Source organism: Macrotis lagotis, chromosome 7, assembly GCF_037893015.1.
Source record: "Macrotis lagotis isolate mMagLag1 chromosome 7, bilby.v1.9.chrom.fasta, whole genome shotgun sequence".
NCBI classification, from domain to species: domain Eukaryota; kingdom Metazoa; phylum Chordata; class Mammalia; order Peramelemorphia; family Peramelidae; genus Macrotis; species Macrotis lagotis.
The window spans coordinates 18170-36365 of record NC_133664.1 but is presented as its reverse complement, the minus strand read 5'-3'; the positions used below and the strand labels follow the sequence as shown (position 1 = coordinate 36365).

General features: G+C 35.5%; 1 long non-coding RNA gene across 10 annotated transcripts in view; it reads left to right on the top strand.

Annotated features, from left to right (window-relative positions):
- The window catches only part of LOC141494284 (uncharacterized), a 51670-nt gene that overhangs the window by 15387 nt on the left and 18087 nt on the right, over positions 1–18196 (top strand). For 2 of the 10 annotated variants that reach the window (XR_012470379.1, XR_012470391.1), the window contains exon 1: positions 2013–17384. This is a non-coding gene — a long non-coding RNA (uncharacterized LOC141494284). Of the gene's footprint in view, positions 1–2012; positions 17385–18196 lie in introns of those variants that run through there. The other 8 variants (XR_012470385.1, XR_012470382.1, XR_012470388.1 and 5 more) reach the window with 8 other exon arrangements.

The window sequence follows — 18196 nt, the reverse complement described above, 5'->3', positions numbered from 1 at the left end:
GAAGTTTGCAAATTACTTTATAAATATTATCTTATTTTATACTTTAAATAACCCTGGGAGGTAGATGATGTTATAATCTTGATTTTATAAATTAGGAAATTGCTCAGGATCATAGTTCATTCCTATCTGACATGATTTGAACTTGTGCCTTTCTGACTCAAGATTTGGTTCTTTATCTATTGTGACACCTAGTTTAGATAAGGGTAAGACTATAGAATGAAAATAATAATGATGATGATGATGATAATAATAATAAATAACAAGCATGATAAGAGTTTTTTAAAACTTTACAAAATGTTTTATATCTTGTTTGATCTTCACAAAAGTGATAACTTATTATCTCCATTTGATTTATACATATGGGAACTGAGACTGATAAAGTTTACATGATGTGCACAGTCACATGACTAATAAAATTATGAAATAGTTTGAACTCCGGGTTTCCTCTAAATTCTGCACGTTGCCATCTCTAAGCATCATTATACCCATTGTCCTGCCCTACCTTTCCAAAGGATGATATGAAATGAACAATGTCCAGTGTGTTAACCTGCATTTCCTTCTTATCCATGGATTTATAGAAATTTCCTGTTTCTACATGTGCAACCACTCACAGAGAAGCATATAGAAAAGGACTATGGAGATCAGAGAAGTACAGCAGTTGTAATAAAGTCTCTTCTGTCTTAGTCTTGAAATTACACTATAAATTCCTCAGGCTTTTTTACTTATCTGTTTCTCTACCCATTTGTCAATTCAACCATCTAAACATCTATTCATTTGTTCATTCATTGCTTTGTTTATTCATCTATGTATTGACTGGCTTAGCCATATAGAGCATAGTACCCACCCAAGAAAGCACACAAATGGATCTAGCAGGGCTGTCAAAATTAAAAGATGCTTTAATGATTCGTTGGTTTTTACTTTTTTTTAATTCAATTACAACAACCTTATTATATTAGAGTCGACCTTACTTAGAAAAAATACTTCCCTGGTCTCTTAACTCAGCTTGAGTATATTTTGTTAAGTTTCATATACAGAATAGAGTTCAAATCTTGGAGTGTATTCTAAATTTTTACTCTGTATCCTACTGAAAATGGCAGGTTAGTGATCAGAGGTTCAGCTTTCCTCCCCCCATCCCTCTACCCACACATTCTCATATCATAATGAATAGGATTTTCTCACATATAATACTTCTTCACTAACAAAGACTACAGAAAAATATCCATATATTCCCTTGAACACCTAGAAAGGCATGGCTTCTCTCTATTCAAAGGGGGGGGGTCGATGCAAGCTGTTAATATGAATGTCTTCCATGTAAAACATATTAAAAGAATTCTAACCCATTAGAAACTAATCACATTTCATTTTCTTTTTACTTTTCCATCCTTATGATCCATACATATCCAGGCAGCTGAGGGGTATATATTTTTAAATTTTTATTTAAGGCATTGGGGTTAAGTGATTTGCATAAGATCACTAGGCAATTATTAAGTGTCTGAGGTTGGATTTGAACTCTGGTCCTCCTGACTCCAGGGCCAATGCTCTATCAACTGTACCACCTAGCTGTACCAACTGAGGTGTATGCCAATCATTCTTCACAGATAAATTAATGTAGTATTTCTGCTTCTTCATGACATTTATAAAAATGATACTGAGCATTGGCATTTTGTATTTCACAACCAAGGGGGGGGGTTAGGGGAGTTTAGGGATGAGTGGATGGCATTCATTGAAATAAATGAACCTTAATTTTCTATTTGCAATAGCAGACAGTTACAAATAAAGTATTTGAAAATGTCATTATTACAATGTGAGATGAATTAGATTTTTGTTTTCTAAACAATAGAGTTAAAAACAATTTTTGCATGTTTAAAATGCCAAGTTGTTTTTTGTGGTATAATTTAATATGAATGTAGAACACTAACTTCCAACTCATTTTATATATATATATATATATATATATATATATATATATATATATATATATATATATATATATATATATGCATATAGTTTTTTTTAAATCCTGCATTTTTCCTATCCACTCCCAGAATATGTTATTCATTTATTAAGCCAATTTACAGATTCTTGTTTGGTGTAAGAGACCTGGGGAGATGATCAGGGATGGGAAAATTCATATTTTTCCTCTTTTGAACCTCATGAAGAACTCCCTCCCTAAGACAGTTTAAGGAGAAATAGATCAGAAATCTAGATGTCACCTTGGCCAAACCCCTCATTTTAAATAGAAGTAAGCTAAGGCACCAGATGAGTGACTTGAACAAAGAAGCAGAGGCAAAATGTGAACTAAGCCCCATTCTGATTCCTGTGTTTTTCCTAGTTAAAAAGTTTACACTTAGTACTTGTGCATTGTTATTTGTCTTTCTGACCTGGATATTCTTTCCAGCTCTGACAAGGAGATGAATTCAAGGAACTTCCCAAGTTTTCCATTTATAGCATTTTGTGATTTTTAGTATCGATCGTAAGTCAATCATTAATTTAGATGAAAGAAAAAATATGGATATTGATGTAAAGCCAGTCCCAAAGTCTTTTGGTTTGGGACTATCTCCACAATGATAAATTATACCCATCACTTTTTAAAATTTTCTGAAGGTTTTCTTAACAGAAATGTTAGAATTTTACATACATATTTTGTTAAACATATTTACGAATTAGTAAATTTTTGGCATGGGGTATTAGGATTAAGGGAAAGAGATACATAAAAGATAATTTTTATAAAGGGTTCATCAGATTTGGAAGAGTTACATTTTTTTCTGTGTGTTTTGTTTTTCTTTCTCTGGTTGGGGATAATATAGGCCATAACTAGTCAAATACAGTTATCCTAGCTCTCTGGACTATCTAGAGGAGTTGCTTCCATCAAGGTTGTTCATCTCATAATGTCGTCAGTGTGTACATTGTGCTCTTGGCTCTACTCCTTTCGCTCAACATCAGATCCCGTAATTCATTCCAGGCTTCACTAGAGCCTGGACATTTTTGGTTTCTTATAGAACAATAATATTCCATAGTATTCATATACCATACCTTATTTAGCCATTCCTCAATTGATGGATATCCCCTCAATTTGAAATTCTTTGCAAAAAGAGGTCCTATGAATATTTTGGAACATGTAGGACTTTTCCATTTTTTTTTAGAATTTCTTCTAGTTATGTCCTAGAATTGAAACTGCTGAGTCAAAGGGTATGAACAGTTTTATTGCTCTTTGGGTACAGTTCCATATTGCTCTTCAGAAAGTTTAGATCCATTCACAACTCCATCAATGAGTCAATGTCCCAATCCTCCCACAACCTCTCCAACATCGATCATCTTCCCTTTTTCTCATCTGGGCTAATCTAATAGGTGTGAGATGGTACTTCATTGTTTTAATTTGCATTTCTCTAATCAATAGCAATTTGCAGCATGTTTTCATATGATCATATATAGTTTTAAATTCTTCATTTGAAATCCCCCTGTTTTTATCCTTTGCCCATTTATCAATTGGGGAATGACATATGATCTTATAAATTTGATGCAATTATCTCTCTATTTCAGAAATGAGAACTTCTGGTTGTGAAGATTGTTTCCCAGTTTTCTGCTTTTTTATCTAATTTTGGTAGCATTTATTTTTATTAGTGCAAAACCTTTTAAATTTAATATAGTCAAAATAATTCATTTTGCAGTTGATAATGTGCTCTAATTCTTGTTTGGTAATTAATTTATCCTCTTTCCGTAGATCAGATAGAGTATTTTTTTGTCTATTAATTTTTCAATAGTATTGCTCTTTATGTCTAAATTCTGTACCCATTTTTGACCTTATTTTAATATACGACGTGAGATGTGGATCTATGCCTTGTTTTTGCCATACTATTTTCCAGATTTCTTAACAATTTTTGTCAAATAGTGAGTTCTTATTGTGGAGGCTGATGTCTTTGCATTTGTCAAATAGAAGGTTGCTGTAGTCATTTATTGCACTTTCTTTTGAACCTATACTAATCCACTGATCCATTCCTCTAGTTCTTAACCAGTACCAGGAAGTTTTGATGACTGCTGCTTTATAGTGTAGTTTTTAGATCTGGTAGAGCTAGGCCACCTTGCTTTACAATTTTTTTTTCACCAGTTCCCTTGGCATTTTTGCCCTTTTGTAGTTCCAGATGAATTTTGTTACTACTTTTTTCTAACTTGGTAAAGCAGTTATTTGTTAGTTTTATTGGTATGTATGGCACTGAATAAGTAATTTAATTTGGACAGAATTGTCATTTTTATTATGTTAGCTTGACCTAACCATGAGCATTTGACATTTTTCCAATTATTTAGATGTGACTTTATTTGATTGGGGGAGAGCTTCATAATTGTTTTCATACAGTTTCTGGGTTTGTCTTGGGAGGTAGATTCCTAAGTATTTAATGTTGTCAACAGTAATTTTAAGTGGAATTTCTCTATCTCTTGTTCTTGGGCTTTGTTGTTCATATATAGAAATGCTGATGATTTATGTGAGTTTATTTTATTTTCTGTTACTTTGCTGAATTTGTTTTTTAGATGATTTCCTCAGGTCTTCTAGGTATACCATCATATCTCTGCAAAGAGTGAAAGTTTTGCCTCCTCATTGCCAATTCTGATTCTTCAATTCCTTTTTCTTCTCTTATTGCTACTGCTAGCATTTCAAGTACTATATTGAATAGCTGTGGTGATAATGGGTATCCTTGTTTCACCCCTGAATTTATTGGAAATGCTCTGAGTTTATTTCTATTAAATATGATATTTGTTTATGGTTTATATACTATTTATTATTTTAAGGAAAACTTCATTTATTCCTAAAAATTCTAGTATTTTTAATAGGAATGGCTGTTGTATTTTACCAAAGGCTTTTTCAGCATCCATTGAGATAATCTCCTATGATTTCTGTTGGTTTTCCTATTGATATGTTTAATTATGTTAAATGTTTCCCTAATGTTGAACCATCCCTGCCTGCCTGGATATATCCATTCTGATTATGGTGTAACTTGCTGTAGTCTCTTTGTCAAAATTTTAATTAAGATTTTTATATCAATATTCATTAGGGACATTGGTCTAGTCCTTTGGTTTTGGTTCTTCTTAGTTTAGTATCAGCACTGTGTGTCATAAAAAGAGTTTGGTAGAACTCCTTCCTCTCATATTTTTCCTTCTTATTGTGTGTCTTCTCTTTTTTGTGTCTTTATTGTGGACAAAAATGGTGATTTGGTAAGATCTGAAAGAAGGTGATTGGAATGCTGCATAAAAACCAATTGCAGTATTAGAGAAAATAAATGACCATTTAGGATAAAAAAGAGATGTTAAAAAAGGAAATGAATCTATTTGTACAACAATCTTTTTAGCAGTTCTTTTAGTTCTGGCTCACATTTGGAAATTGCAGACATGCCTATCAGTTATGGTGTGGCTGAAGAAATTGTGGTATATGAACGCTAGAGAATATTATGCTATAAGAAAGAACATAACAAAGATGATTCCAGGAAAAGCTGGATCAACTTAAACGGATACAAATTTGTGTGAGGAGAGTCAGGAGAACACTGTAAACAGTAAAAGCAAAATTATTTCCACAATACAATGTCTTGTTTGCTTACTAAAGTTTATTTTTATATTCAAGCCTTGGTGAGGTTAAATTTCCATAGGTTATTCTATTAAGTGCCATCACCCTATTCTTACCTCCAACTTCCTTCAAAGCTCTTCTCTTTACCCCATACTTACTATTTGCTTATCCTTGTTCTTCAGCTCAGTTTCAACATCTATTGAAATTGCAACTTTCCTCTTTAGTTGCATAGGGTTTGGTCATATTTTAAGGTAGAGTCAGGAAAGATCAAGGTGTTGGAATAGAAAGAATTGGGTCTGAATCTTGTGTGACTTAAAGGGACACATTTTCTTTATCTAACAAAGTGCTTGCCCAGATGGATTTGTAGTGTGCTTTCCCTATATCCCATGATCCGGTGATGTCAAGTTTCCCAATTATGAGAAATGATTGAAGTGTATTTCTGAGCAGATTCATGGAATTTAAGGCCAAGGCTACCTAAGTGAGCGCTTTGATCCTTGAGGTGGGGGCTTAAGGGAAGGAACCATACCTCTAGTTTGAAGAGCCCTTTAGTAGGGTTTGTCAGTAGAGACAAACACTCAAGAGAGAGAATACCTCTGAGTGAGGAAGAAATCTAAGAAGCCCTGGTTTTCAGGGCTAGATCATATGGGGAACCTATCCATAATGGATGGCAAATCATTCTGATGAAGCTTTCAATGATTTAGGGACTAGAAGCTCAGTGTGAGTCAACAAGTTTTGACAACCCCAAAAGTTAATGTTATCAATGGTAGTTTTTTAGGAGCATAATTTCTGGAATAAATAGTTCTGGATCCTCAGAAGCCATGGAGAGAGAGTATTACATGACCCTGAGGCCATGACTTAAATGCTGTTTGTCTTAGTGTAAAATAAAGATCATCAAACACTTTCACGGATTAAATGAGATACTCATGTTAAATATTCAGTGTCTGTCACATTGGAGCCTATAGAAATGTTTATTCCCTTCCATCCTCCTTTGCCACATGCTGTTTAGGTCCCTTGTATATTTTTGAGTTGAGTTTTAGAAGAATATTCATATAGGATGGTGAAGAGCTACAGATTCACTGGAAGAGGGAAACTGAAAAAATCATGGCGGTCCAGGAGGATATACCATTTAATGGTTAGGTGAAAGGGCTTTTAGGCATTGAGTCTAGAGAGAAGAAGCCAGGAGAACATGTGACAATAATTTTTTTGTGGTTAAATAGGTTGTCATATGGATGAGGGGTTGACAATGTTTGAATCCAGTGGACAAAAAAGTAACAGTTCTAATTAGACAAGTTCCAAAGCATAAAAGGTTATGTATTAAATAAAAAAAACCCCAAACTCAACAACTCTTCCTTTCCTTTGGGAGGATGGGCTGCCTCAGGATCAATAGTTGATTCCTCCTCCCTAGAAAACTTTAAGTTCAGGTGAGATAACCACTTGTTTGTATTGTAGACCTGGATCCTCAAATATTGGTTGGGCTAATGGAACCCTGACGACTCTTTGAATTGTAACACTCTATGACAGTTTGGTATCTGAGATCACCCAACTTTCTCAAACAACAGGATGGGCCTGTTAAAACCTTTTACACTAATCCAAGGGGGAGGCATGCTCTTTGAACTCTATATCAGAGACTTTAGAAATTCTGAGTGTTTATTCTCCCTTTACCTTAATACATACAATGAAAGATGGATTCTGAGCTTTCCCCCTTCAGTACAATAGCATTTCCACCAAGCCACCATATGGATAATCATTATTGAGCTGGGAGTTGTGCTGAGGCCCAAAAGTGAGTTTTGGAAAAGCAGAAATGAGATTATTCTGCTTTGTCTGGGAGAAAAAGTAGGAGATGGGTCAGCATTAGAAGGAAGGCAGAAGAGGAGAAATAAGGAATGCAGTAGAATGAGGTGAAGGAGCTCCACTGGGTGTATGAGAATGAAAGTGTCAAACTGAAGCATGTGATAGGGAACAGAGAAGAAACATGGAGACAAGATGAGAACTGAAGGACCAACGAATCACACCTCCAATGAATTGCTGTTAGGAGAATTTTACTTTCTTTTTTTAAAATATAAATATTTTATTTGTTTTCCAACTATATACAATAGTAGTTTCTACCTATTAATTTTTGTAATGTTTTTATTTTTTAAAATTTCCCCCCCTTCCCTTCCTTCCCCCCATCCCCCACAGAAGGCAGTCTGATCATCTTTACATTTTTTCCGTGCTATATATTTGTCAAACTTGAATGTTAAGAGAAAAATCAAAAGAGGATTTTGCTTTCAAAGCTCAATATTGGAGTAGACTAATGTTTATAAAACCCACAAGTGTATGACTCTTCAGCGGACCCTTTTTCTTCCACTTACACGTCCCAACCTATTTTCTTTAGACAAAATCTGTGAACTGCTGTAGTCTAATTTTTTCTAATGTTATAAGTTACATCAACTCCTTTGCTACGCTCCTGTTTTAGGTATTCACTACATTTATTTATACACTTTTTTGATTGTTTGCATGTTTGTTCCCTTGTTTTTCCAATTATATGTAGAGATAATTTTCAACATTTTTTTGTAGTAAATTTACTTTTCCATTAAAATACAAGGATAATTTTAAAAATATTCTTTTTTTAAAATCTCCATGTATGTTTCATTGTGAAAGAAAAGTCAGAATAGGGAAAATAAAACCACAAGAGAAAAAAAGCATAAAAAGATAAAATAATTTTTAAAATATGAAAATAGTATGCTTTGCTTTGCCTGCAGACTCCATCCTTCTTTGCATGTGAATGGTATTTTCCATCACCGGTCTTTTAGAATTTATTTGATCCCTGCATTCCAGAGAACAGCTAAATTTATCATAGGTTGTCATTACAAAATGTTGCTATTGCTGCGTCAAATCTTGTCCTGGTAAGGCTCACTTCATTCAGCCTCAGTTCTGCATGAGGGTTCTTTGCTGGCAATCATTCCTACTTTGTATGTGTTATTCTTTTTAGCTTCAAAGATTCCCTGAGATGAAGAATGAATCTTTACCTGAAGACATGGAGCTCAGTTGTGTGACCAGGTATTCAGACCTTGACACTGATCTGGAGTAAGAAGTTTTACAAGACACAGCCTTGACAGAAGAGGGTAATAAAGTAGGAAATTCTTAAGTGCAAGGAATAACTTGAGGGAAAACATCTAACAATTCTCTATCCATATGGTCAGATTGTGCTTGTAGGAGCCAAGGCCAGATCCAAAGAGGGAAGAGATAATGCATTTATATGTAACTGAGGAAAGAAAACTGGGGGAATTGAGTGAAGAAACCTGCACTATGCAGACTGGTTCAAGAACATCTAGTTGGGGGGATGTGAAATCCATAGGAAAAGAATAACACTTTCTAATAACAACCACTGTCCCAAATGGGACCCATCTTCCATATCATATGGACAGCCCAATTCCTTCCTTACTTCCTAGCTAACTTTCTTTTTTTTCCTTCTTTCAGTTTCTTTCTCTTTTCCTTTCCTTTCTTTTCTCTTCTCTGCATTCCCTTCTTCTTCCCTCTCCCCTGAGGCAAAAAGGAAGCTGGTCTCTCAGAAGACTGAGCCCTGACTCCCTTTAATCAAATTCTCTTGCATGTCATGGAACTCCTTTCTCTAGGTTCTGTCTGTTTTTCAAGTTTCTATTTCTTGTCATTCCACACTCCAAAGTTATATACCAAGGGTGGAATAAATCTCACAGAATCTAAACATTGGCATGGGATTGTGGAAAGTCTTTATGGTTTGGGAAGAGCTCTCCTGAGGTAGTAAGATAGCTAAGAAAAAGATATGACTGGAATGCTGGGATATTAATGTAAAATCAGCTCCTTGGTCCCGGATTCTTCTATTACAGAGAGCTCCTGGAGTGTCAGTGACTTTCATGGAACCACTGCCTGTTCAAGAAGGGCCTATGTAGAGAAGACTTTGTAGAGGCAGGAGAACTGGTCTGAAGACTATGAAATGGTTTATTCTTTTTTAGTCTTTTTTCAGAATCTAGGTAAAGGGATCAAGGGAATAGATTACAACATCAAGAAGAAGAGGAAGAAGAATGAAAGAAAAGTAGAATGAGACAGGGCAGAAAAGATCCTGACCTTTCTTTACTACAAAAGCAGCACCCTTGCCAACCCTATGAGAGAAACCCTACTGGAGAGAGATACTTGTAGCAATAATCTGGGTACAAGCTGACTAGCTGAAAAACAAATGAGGGTCCTATTTCCTCCTCTGGATATTGATCCTTAGGCAGGGAAGATGAGAGATACTCAGAGATGAGAAGTCTGAGCAGCTTGGGGCTATTTTTCACCTGTGGCTGCCTCTTTTATTGATGTGATTCCATCTAGGCAACCATGACTGAGGGCTCTCTGCTTACTTTTACAAATCTTACACAATTGATGTCTACAACATTATAAACCAGGAAAAAGATAACATCCATCTTACAATTGATGCACATAGCACTATAAACTAGGAAAAGAGATGACATCTACATCTGTAATCCGGAGCCTGGAGAGAGAAGTTACAGGAAAGTACTCAAGGAGGGAAGTTCATGAAAAGGATGTTGTGAAGAGGAAACGAAGTAGAATGAGACAGGGCAGAAGAAATCATTAAAAAGTATATTAATTTCACATGTACAAAAATATTCATAGCAGCCTTATTTATGGTAGCAAAGAATTGGAAATGGAATGAATGTCCATCCATTGGTCAATGGCTGAACAAATTGTGCTATAAGTACATTATGGAACACCATTGTTCTATTAGAAACCAGGAGGGATGAGAATTCATAGAAGCCTGGAGGGATTTGCATGAACTGAGCAGAACCAGAAGAAGATTGTACACCCTAGCAGCAACATGGGGTTGATGATCAACCTTATTCATAAGTGCAACAATCAGGGACAAATTGGGGGTATCTGCAATGGAGAATACCATCTATCCAGAGAAAGAATAGTGGAGTTTGAACAAAGACTACCTTTATTTAAAAAAATAGATCTTGCTCTCTCCTTTTTTCCCCTTAAGGATATGGTTTCTCTCTCAAAACATTCAATTTAGCATATCATGGAAACAATGTAAAACCTAACAGACTGCCTTCTGTGGGGGTGGGGTGGGGAGAAGGAAGTGATTATAGGGAAATACTGTAAAATTAAAAAATTAACAAATTTATTTTAAACATAAAAAAAGAAATAAGACTCCATCCATACAATTAAAAGAAAGAAATCAGGAGGGATGGGATTTCAGAGAAGTGTGGAAAGACTTGCATGAACTGATGCTGAGTGAGATGAGCAGAACCAGAAGAACATTGTGTACTCCAACAGCAAAATGGGGGTGGTGATTAACATTAATAGACTTGCTCATTCCATCATTGCAATAATTAGGGACAATTGTAGGGTATTTGCAACAAAGAATACCATCTGTATCCAGAGAAAGAACTGTGGAGTTTAAACAAAGACCAAAGACTATTACCATCATTTTTTTTTAAAGTTGTCTTAGGTACTACATAATTTTGCTATCTATAATATCATATTTTTTCTTCAAGGGTGTGATTTTCCCCCCAACACATTCAGTTTTGATCAATGTGCACCATGGAAACAATGTAAAGATTATCAGATTGCCTTCTGTGGGGGGGGGGGTGGAAGGGGAGAGAAAGGAGAGTGGGGAAAATGTGTAAAATTCAAAACCTTATGAAAAAATGATAGGTAGAAACTATTTTATGTAATTGGAAAACAAATAAAATATTTACATATAATAAAAAAGAGGAGATCCTGGCTATTCTGCCGACCCTTCTTCACTACTGAAGCAGTCTCCTAACCAGCCCTAAGAGAGAGAGGACCTACTGAAGAAAGATGCTGGCAGTATTGATCTGGGAATAAGCTGTCCAGCTGAGAAACAACTGAGGGTCTTACCTCCTTCTCTGAATATTGATCCTAATGTTGAGTCTGAGGAATTAGGGGGCCCACTTTTTGCCTGTGACTGCTTCTCTTAGTGATGTGATCCCAGGTAGATACACATGACCTAGGGCTCTCTTCTTGCTTTTACAAACCTTACACAATTGATGTTTATGTTTAACACTATAAATTAGGAAAAGAGATAAAATCCGCATTTGTGATCCAGAGTCTGGAGGAAGAAAGTTTCAATAAAGTCCCTAAGGATGACAGCTCATGAACAAGATGTTGTGCCTGGTAGCCATCAGCAGCTTCTCCTCAGCATGAGAAATTCCAGGAGCATCAGAAGGTCCAAGAGGATCAGGAAGTATAAGTATAAGAGGAAGTGAGAGAATGCAACTGAGTTGGACTAGCCCATTCAGGCCCATGCCAGGGAGATAAGTTCTCCTTCCTTGTCCCCTTTCTCCATAATAAGAGTGCTCAGGACTGTGTTATTGGACTATGGCACAAACAGTCTTGAAGATGAGAGGAGATGGAACCTCTGAAAAAATTTGGACCCTCATTGATGTGTGAAGAAACCATGAATTCTTACTATTGAGTGAGCATCTCATAGTCTTGGATCCCCAAACTGGAGATCTGTCCTTATACCGTATCGCCAAGTCATAGAATGTCTCTAGCTCCACTAAGGGATCCTGGAATCCTCTGTTCCCATATACCTGAGGAAGTGGGAATATCCCCTCCTCCTTTTGGTGATCCCAATATCTTTTCCTATCAAGGTAAACCTTATGGCAGATAGTCATGGAGGTTGTTTGTTCCCTGGGTCATTTGCCTGGGTCTTCTTTTGCCTTTCTAAAGACACTGTACAAAAAAGTTGAGAGTACAATTAGTCCCCCCTCCATGCTCATATTGTTTCTATTTGTCCAAACAGAATAGAATTATGAAGAACAAGAACAGAAAGACAATTTAGGTTTGCTCAAGAAAATATCCTGTCCATTAAAGCTATCCATAATGGTAATGGACTGCTTTCTGACAAGGTAAGTCAACCATCCTCTTGGGAATTCTTTAAGCAAGGGCTGACTCTACTTGTGGAGTGTGGGTTAGAGGAAATTTTTTTGTTAGTTTTGGATTGGACTAGAGGACCACAGGTGTATAGTTTCACTCTTAGAGTCTATGATTTTGTTACTGTGTCTTAATCTAAGTAGACCCAACCTTGTCTAAGACAGAGTTTGGGCCTCTCAAAAACTCTAATTCTCTTTGGACCAGCTTTTGTGATGGGAGTCTCATTGGTATCTCATTAGAAGACTGAAATATTTTACATCAGAAGTGTTTTTGAATTTTTTTCTAATTACATGCAAAAGATACTTTTCAACATTCATCTTTTTTGTAAGTTTTGACTTCCATATTTTTCTTCCTCTCCTCCTTTTCCTCCCACCATTGCATTCCTGAGAAGAGCTCAATTTTTCATAGTTGATCATCACCCAGTATTACTTTTGAAGCTCACTTCACTGAGCATCAGTTGGGCATCAGAGTTCTTTGTTCTCAGTCATTCATAATTTGTATTTGCTATTTTGTTCAGATTCAAAGATTCACTGAGATGAAGAACCCCTGAGGACCTGGAGGTCAATGTCAGACCAGGTAAGGAGCACTTGAGACATAAAGAGAGTAGGAAGTCTACGAGGTCCATTCTCACTCTGAGAGAAAACATCAAGCAGTTCTCTTTCCCCATTGAGCCTTGGAGAAGCCAAGGGCAGATGTAAAATGAGAGAAGAAATAATGCATAAGTAAATTTCTGAGCAAAGACCAGGGGTGATTTTAAGTGGAGATTCCTGCATTGCACTCACTGGTTAGGAACACATCATGTAGAGATGTGGAATCTATGGGGGAAATGCCATTGTAATGGCTAGCATTTTCATTGTACTTGACAATTTTCAAAATACTTTTGAAAAAAAAACCCACTGGAGTAGTGTGATCTATCCCAATGGGGATGCAATTGCCATTTCATATGGACAACCCAATTCCTTCCTTACTAGCTTCCTTTCTTTTTTTCCTCCTCTTATTTTCTTTCTCCTTTCCTTTCCTTCCTCCTCTCCACTTTCCTCTCCTCTGCCCATCCTTCATCTCCTCTCCCCGCCTCAGGAGGAAGGGAGGCTGGTCTCTGCACAGCCTTGACTCCTTTAAATTCAATTCACTTGCAGGGCATGGAACAATGCTCTCTCTCGTTCGTCCCTTTTTTCTTTCTAGTCTCTGTTTCTGCCACTCCACACTCCTCAGTTGAATAGTAAGGTTGTAATTAATCTCATAGAATCTGAGCATTGATTTGGGATTGTGGAAGGTGTTTATGGTTTGGGAAGAGCTCTCCCGAGATGTTAACACACCTACTAAGAAGACCTCATCACTGGATTGCTTGGAGATTAAGGGAAAATTGACTCCTCAGTCCTGAGTTCTACTACAAGAAAGAAAGAAAGTGAGAAGTCTTAAATTTATCTGATTTGAATACACATTTCATCGATAATGAAATGACCCTAGGAAGGATGTGACCATATCAAAGCCACAGGTTTGCTCAGGTTTGACATGTCAAACATTGTGTTTCTCAGACATTTGGTCCAAACAATAATTGCAAAGAAAAATCAAAGTTGTTATTATTATTGCATTAACTATTAATAATAATAATATCAGTAATAAGCTAGCATATAGCTCCTTAAAGTTTGAAATTTTCTTTAAAATTCGATGTTATTTTATCCTTACTACAACCCTGGCTGGTAAATGCCACTATAATCTTCATTTTAAAGATCTGGAAATTGCCCAGGGCCCCAGAGCTAGTTAGTAACTGAGATACATTTTGAACTCAGGCCTTCCTGACTTAAACACTCTCTCCTGGTTAAACACCCGGTTTAAATAAGAGTAAGACTATAGAAAAATAATAATGATGATAATGATCATTTGTTGTTTTTAACTTTACGAAATGTTTTGTATCTCATTTGTTCTTCCCAAAAGTGCTTATTGCTATTATTACTATTTTATGTATCCTGAGACCGATGAAGTGTGCATGATGCACTCAACGTTACATGACTAGTTCGAATATGAAGTAGTCTTTGAATTCAGGGTTTCCTAACTCCAGGACTGGTGTTCTACTACTGCTGCACGTTGACATCTATAAACACCTTTACACTCTTTGTCCTGCCCAACCTTTCCAAAGGAGGATATGAAATAAATGATGTCCAGTGTTTGAACTTTGAATGCATTCAGAGAAATTTTCTGTATCTTCATTTGCAGAAACTCGCACAAAGTGTATATAAAATGACTCTCAGGTCAGAGAAGTAAAGTAGTAGTAATAAAGTCTTTTCTCTCCTAGTCTTGAAAGGACAGTCTAAATTCCTTGAGCTTGTTTACTTATTTATTCATTTCTTTATCCATTCATCAATTCAACCATCTGCTCATTTTTCATTCATTCATTCCTTTGTTTTCCTTTATTCATCTCCTCATTGATTGATTTATCCATATAGAATGCAGTACCTGCCCTCAGAAAACACACAAAGGACTATTCCAGGGCTACCAAAATTAAAAGATGCTATAATGATTCATTGATTTTTACTTTCCCTTAATTTTTTTCATTTTGTTACAATAGCCTTATTATATTATAGTCAGTCTTACTTATAAAAATGCTGCTCTGACCTCTTCACTCAGCTTGAGTAGGTTTTATTATATTTCATGTCCCCAGTAGAGATAGTAGTGTGAAAAATAATCTTTTTTTATTACCTATTTTGGTATTACATATTGCTGTGTTTTTTGTATTTATAGACAGAATGGATACTTCTGTCAATTCATTGAATTTTGAGTTTTCTTGGCATAAAATTACCTTTCATTATCCTTATATTATATTTTCCAGTATCAGAATAAGAACCCCAAGAAATACATACAAAACTATAAAGTCATGGTATAAAAAAATTCTGAGGAACATGTAGTACTGTGCCCTAAACCTAATGATACAAATCAAGAAAAAAAAACCCGATTTCAATCTTGATTGATACAAAGTTTTAACATAAAATTCTTTTAAAGAGACTATAGTGACTTTTTTATAAAATAAAATTGACTATTGCTAACTTATAAGCATAAATGGGTACATAAAGGTGATTCTATTTTAGGAAAACAATTAGGATAATTAGTCATATAAACTAAGAAGAAAACACAACATTTAAACAAAGGGAAATCCCCTTGATAAAAACATTTCTCAAGGATTTTAAGGATTTTAAAAAATATAATCAAATCAAAAATATAATCCAGCATCATCAGTATTATATAAATTTCAAGGGAGACATAGAAACTACTCCAATAAAAATGTTAATACATCAAGAAATCCAGTGTGGTCATTCGAAAGTCTAGCTATGGTAATAAATATGGAAAATGTAATATTAATAGCAAGTTTAATACAAAGATGGGAAAGCCAAATGAAAGGTATAGATTTCATCTCAGTAGACATAGTTTATCAATATTTTTGATGTTTCAATAAGAAAACTCTAATGAATAGGAAAATAAATGAACTGACCTGATTGTACATGTAAATTTCAAATATTCAAAATACAGGCTCCAAATCAATAACTTTATTATTATCTTACCAAAAACCCAATGAAAAGAAAATAATTACTATTAAAATGATGGCAAAATATATGCAATATTTGGAAGTTATCATTTTTGAGGAACAATATATATACAAATGACAATAAGACCAATTCATAGAAATAAAAAAAGCTTGGAATAATTGGATAGACATTCACTTCTGTGATAAGATTTTGTTAATGTAATATCTTTATGATTTTACATGAATTTACCAATAATATTATGACAATTAAAATATTTTTTCATTATATAATGTTTTATTTTTTCTAATTACATGTAAAAATGGTTTTTAATATTTGATTTTATAAGATTTAGACTTCCAAAAGTTTTCCCTCTGACCCCCCCCTTCTTTCTTCCCAAGACAACAAGAAGTATGATGTGGATTATACCTGCATAATCATATTAATCATGCATCTTCCACATGTGAAAGAACAATCAGAACAAAAGAGAAAAATTATGAGGAACAGAAAAAAACAAAAATAAAGTAAAATATAGAGGCATCTGGTTGGCACAGTAGATAGTAGACTGATCTCGGAGTCAGGAAGACTGAGTTCAAATCCATCATCAGAAAGTTAATAATTAATATCTTAGGCATGAGAATAATTGCCTAACTGCGTGACCTTGTGCAAGTCACTTAACCCCATTGTCTTTCAAAAACAAAAACCAAAAAAATTCCAAAATAAAGGAAAATAGTATTCTTTGATCTGTGTTCAGACTCCATCATTCTTTCTCTGGAAATAAATAGCATTTTCTATCATGATTCTGTTGGAATTGTTACTGTGTATAATGTTCTGTTCATCCATATTGTAATCAATTTGTTTGGATTCTGGAGAGTGGATGATGCTCTCATGATTTCCCTGTCATCAATGGAGTGAAACAAGGGTATGTCCTTGCTCCATGTTTTTTAACCTGATAGCTTCAGTCATGTTATCAAATGCTTTCATTGAGGATGAACAAAAGGTCATCTGCTGCACTGCTGGTAAATTCTTCAACCTGACCAAAGTCAAGGCCAAAGTGGAGGGGGTGTTGCTTCATGATCTTCTGTTTGCAGAGGACTGTGCCCTCCATGCAGCCTCTGAATCTGAGATGCAACAAAACATGGATCGATTCTCAAGTCATTCATCTGTGGAACCAACTGTTACAGGACATAGAGAAGTGTTGAAAGCTGTGAATGTTTCCTTACCTTGGCCGTGTCTTTTCCAGGGAGGTACACATTGATGATGAAGCTGAAACAAGCGTTGGCAGGATAAGGAAGCAGACACTGAGGTCCTTCCTGCAACTAAACTGCCAAGCATTCAAACCTTACTACAAAGAGCACAACTGCAATGGACTGGCCACATTGGTACAATGCCCAAATGTAAGCTTACCAATAAGACCATTTAATGGAGAACTCGCATAGGGCAAGCACTCAGAAAAAAAGATGCAGGGTCACCCTTAAGTTCTCTCTTTAAAACTATGTAATTGATTGTGTAGCCTGGGAATCACTGGCACAGGCCTGCCCAGCATGGAGTGCCCTCATCAGAGAGGATCATGAGCTCTATGACCAAGAAAGGAAATGTGAGATATGTAAGTTTAGATTAAACATCCAAAGTGTTCACAAGGATTATTTGTGCCCGCCTTATGTTTCAGTGTTCTGAGCTCATATCCATCTGATCATCACAGGTGGACACTCTGTAATTTGTCTCTAACCTAGTGATGTCATTTTGGTCTTTTTGTATAATGAAGGACAGGAAGCATGTTGTTATATTTTTATTCTATTCTATTAAGTATTCTGTGGCTCATTACACAGCTGAAGCACCAAATGATTGCTTTTATATTTGAATGAAAATGTTAGGGTATAAATGTGTCTTCTATAGATTCATTGAAAACTTCTTCCAGGACAGTAGAAACTTCTTCTAGGACTGTCCTTTGGTAGAAAGGATAGTGGGCATGACAGGCATGTCATCCTGTACCCACTTCATCCTGTTTTGCTCAGTATCTATATTTTGAAAATTTTTCATTTCATGAACTTGGAAATTAGGATTGTCCTATATGGCAAATTCTATTAAAGTGCTGTCATTGGTTAGGGTAATTGCAGACAACAACTCTGTCCTTCAGGACTTCAGCTATACCCTCTCTTTTTGCTCTATATCATTTCCTTTGGTGATCTCACCAGCTCTCATGGGTTCA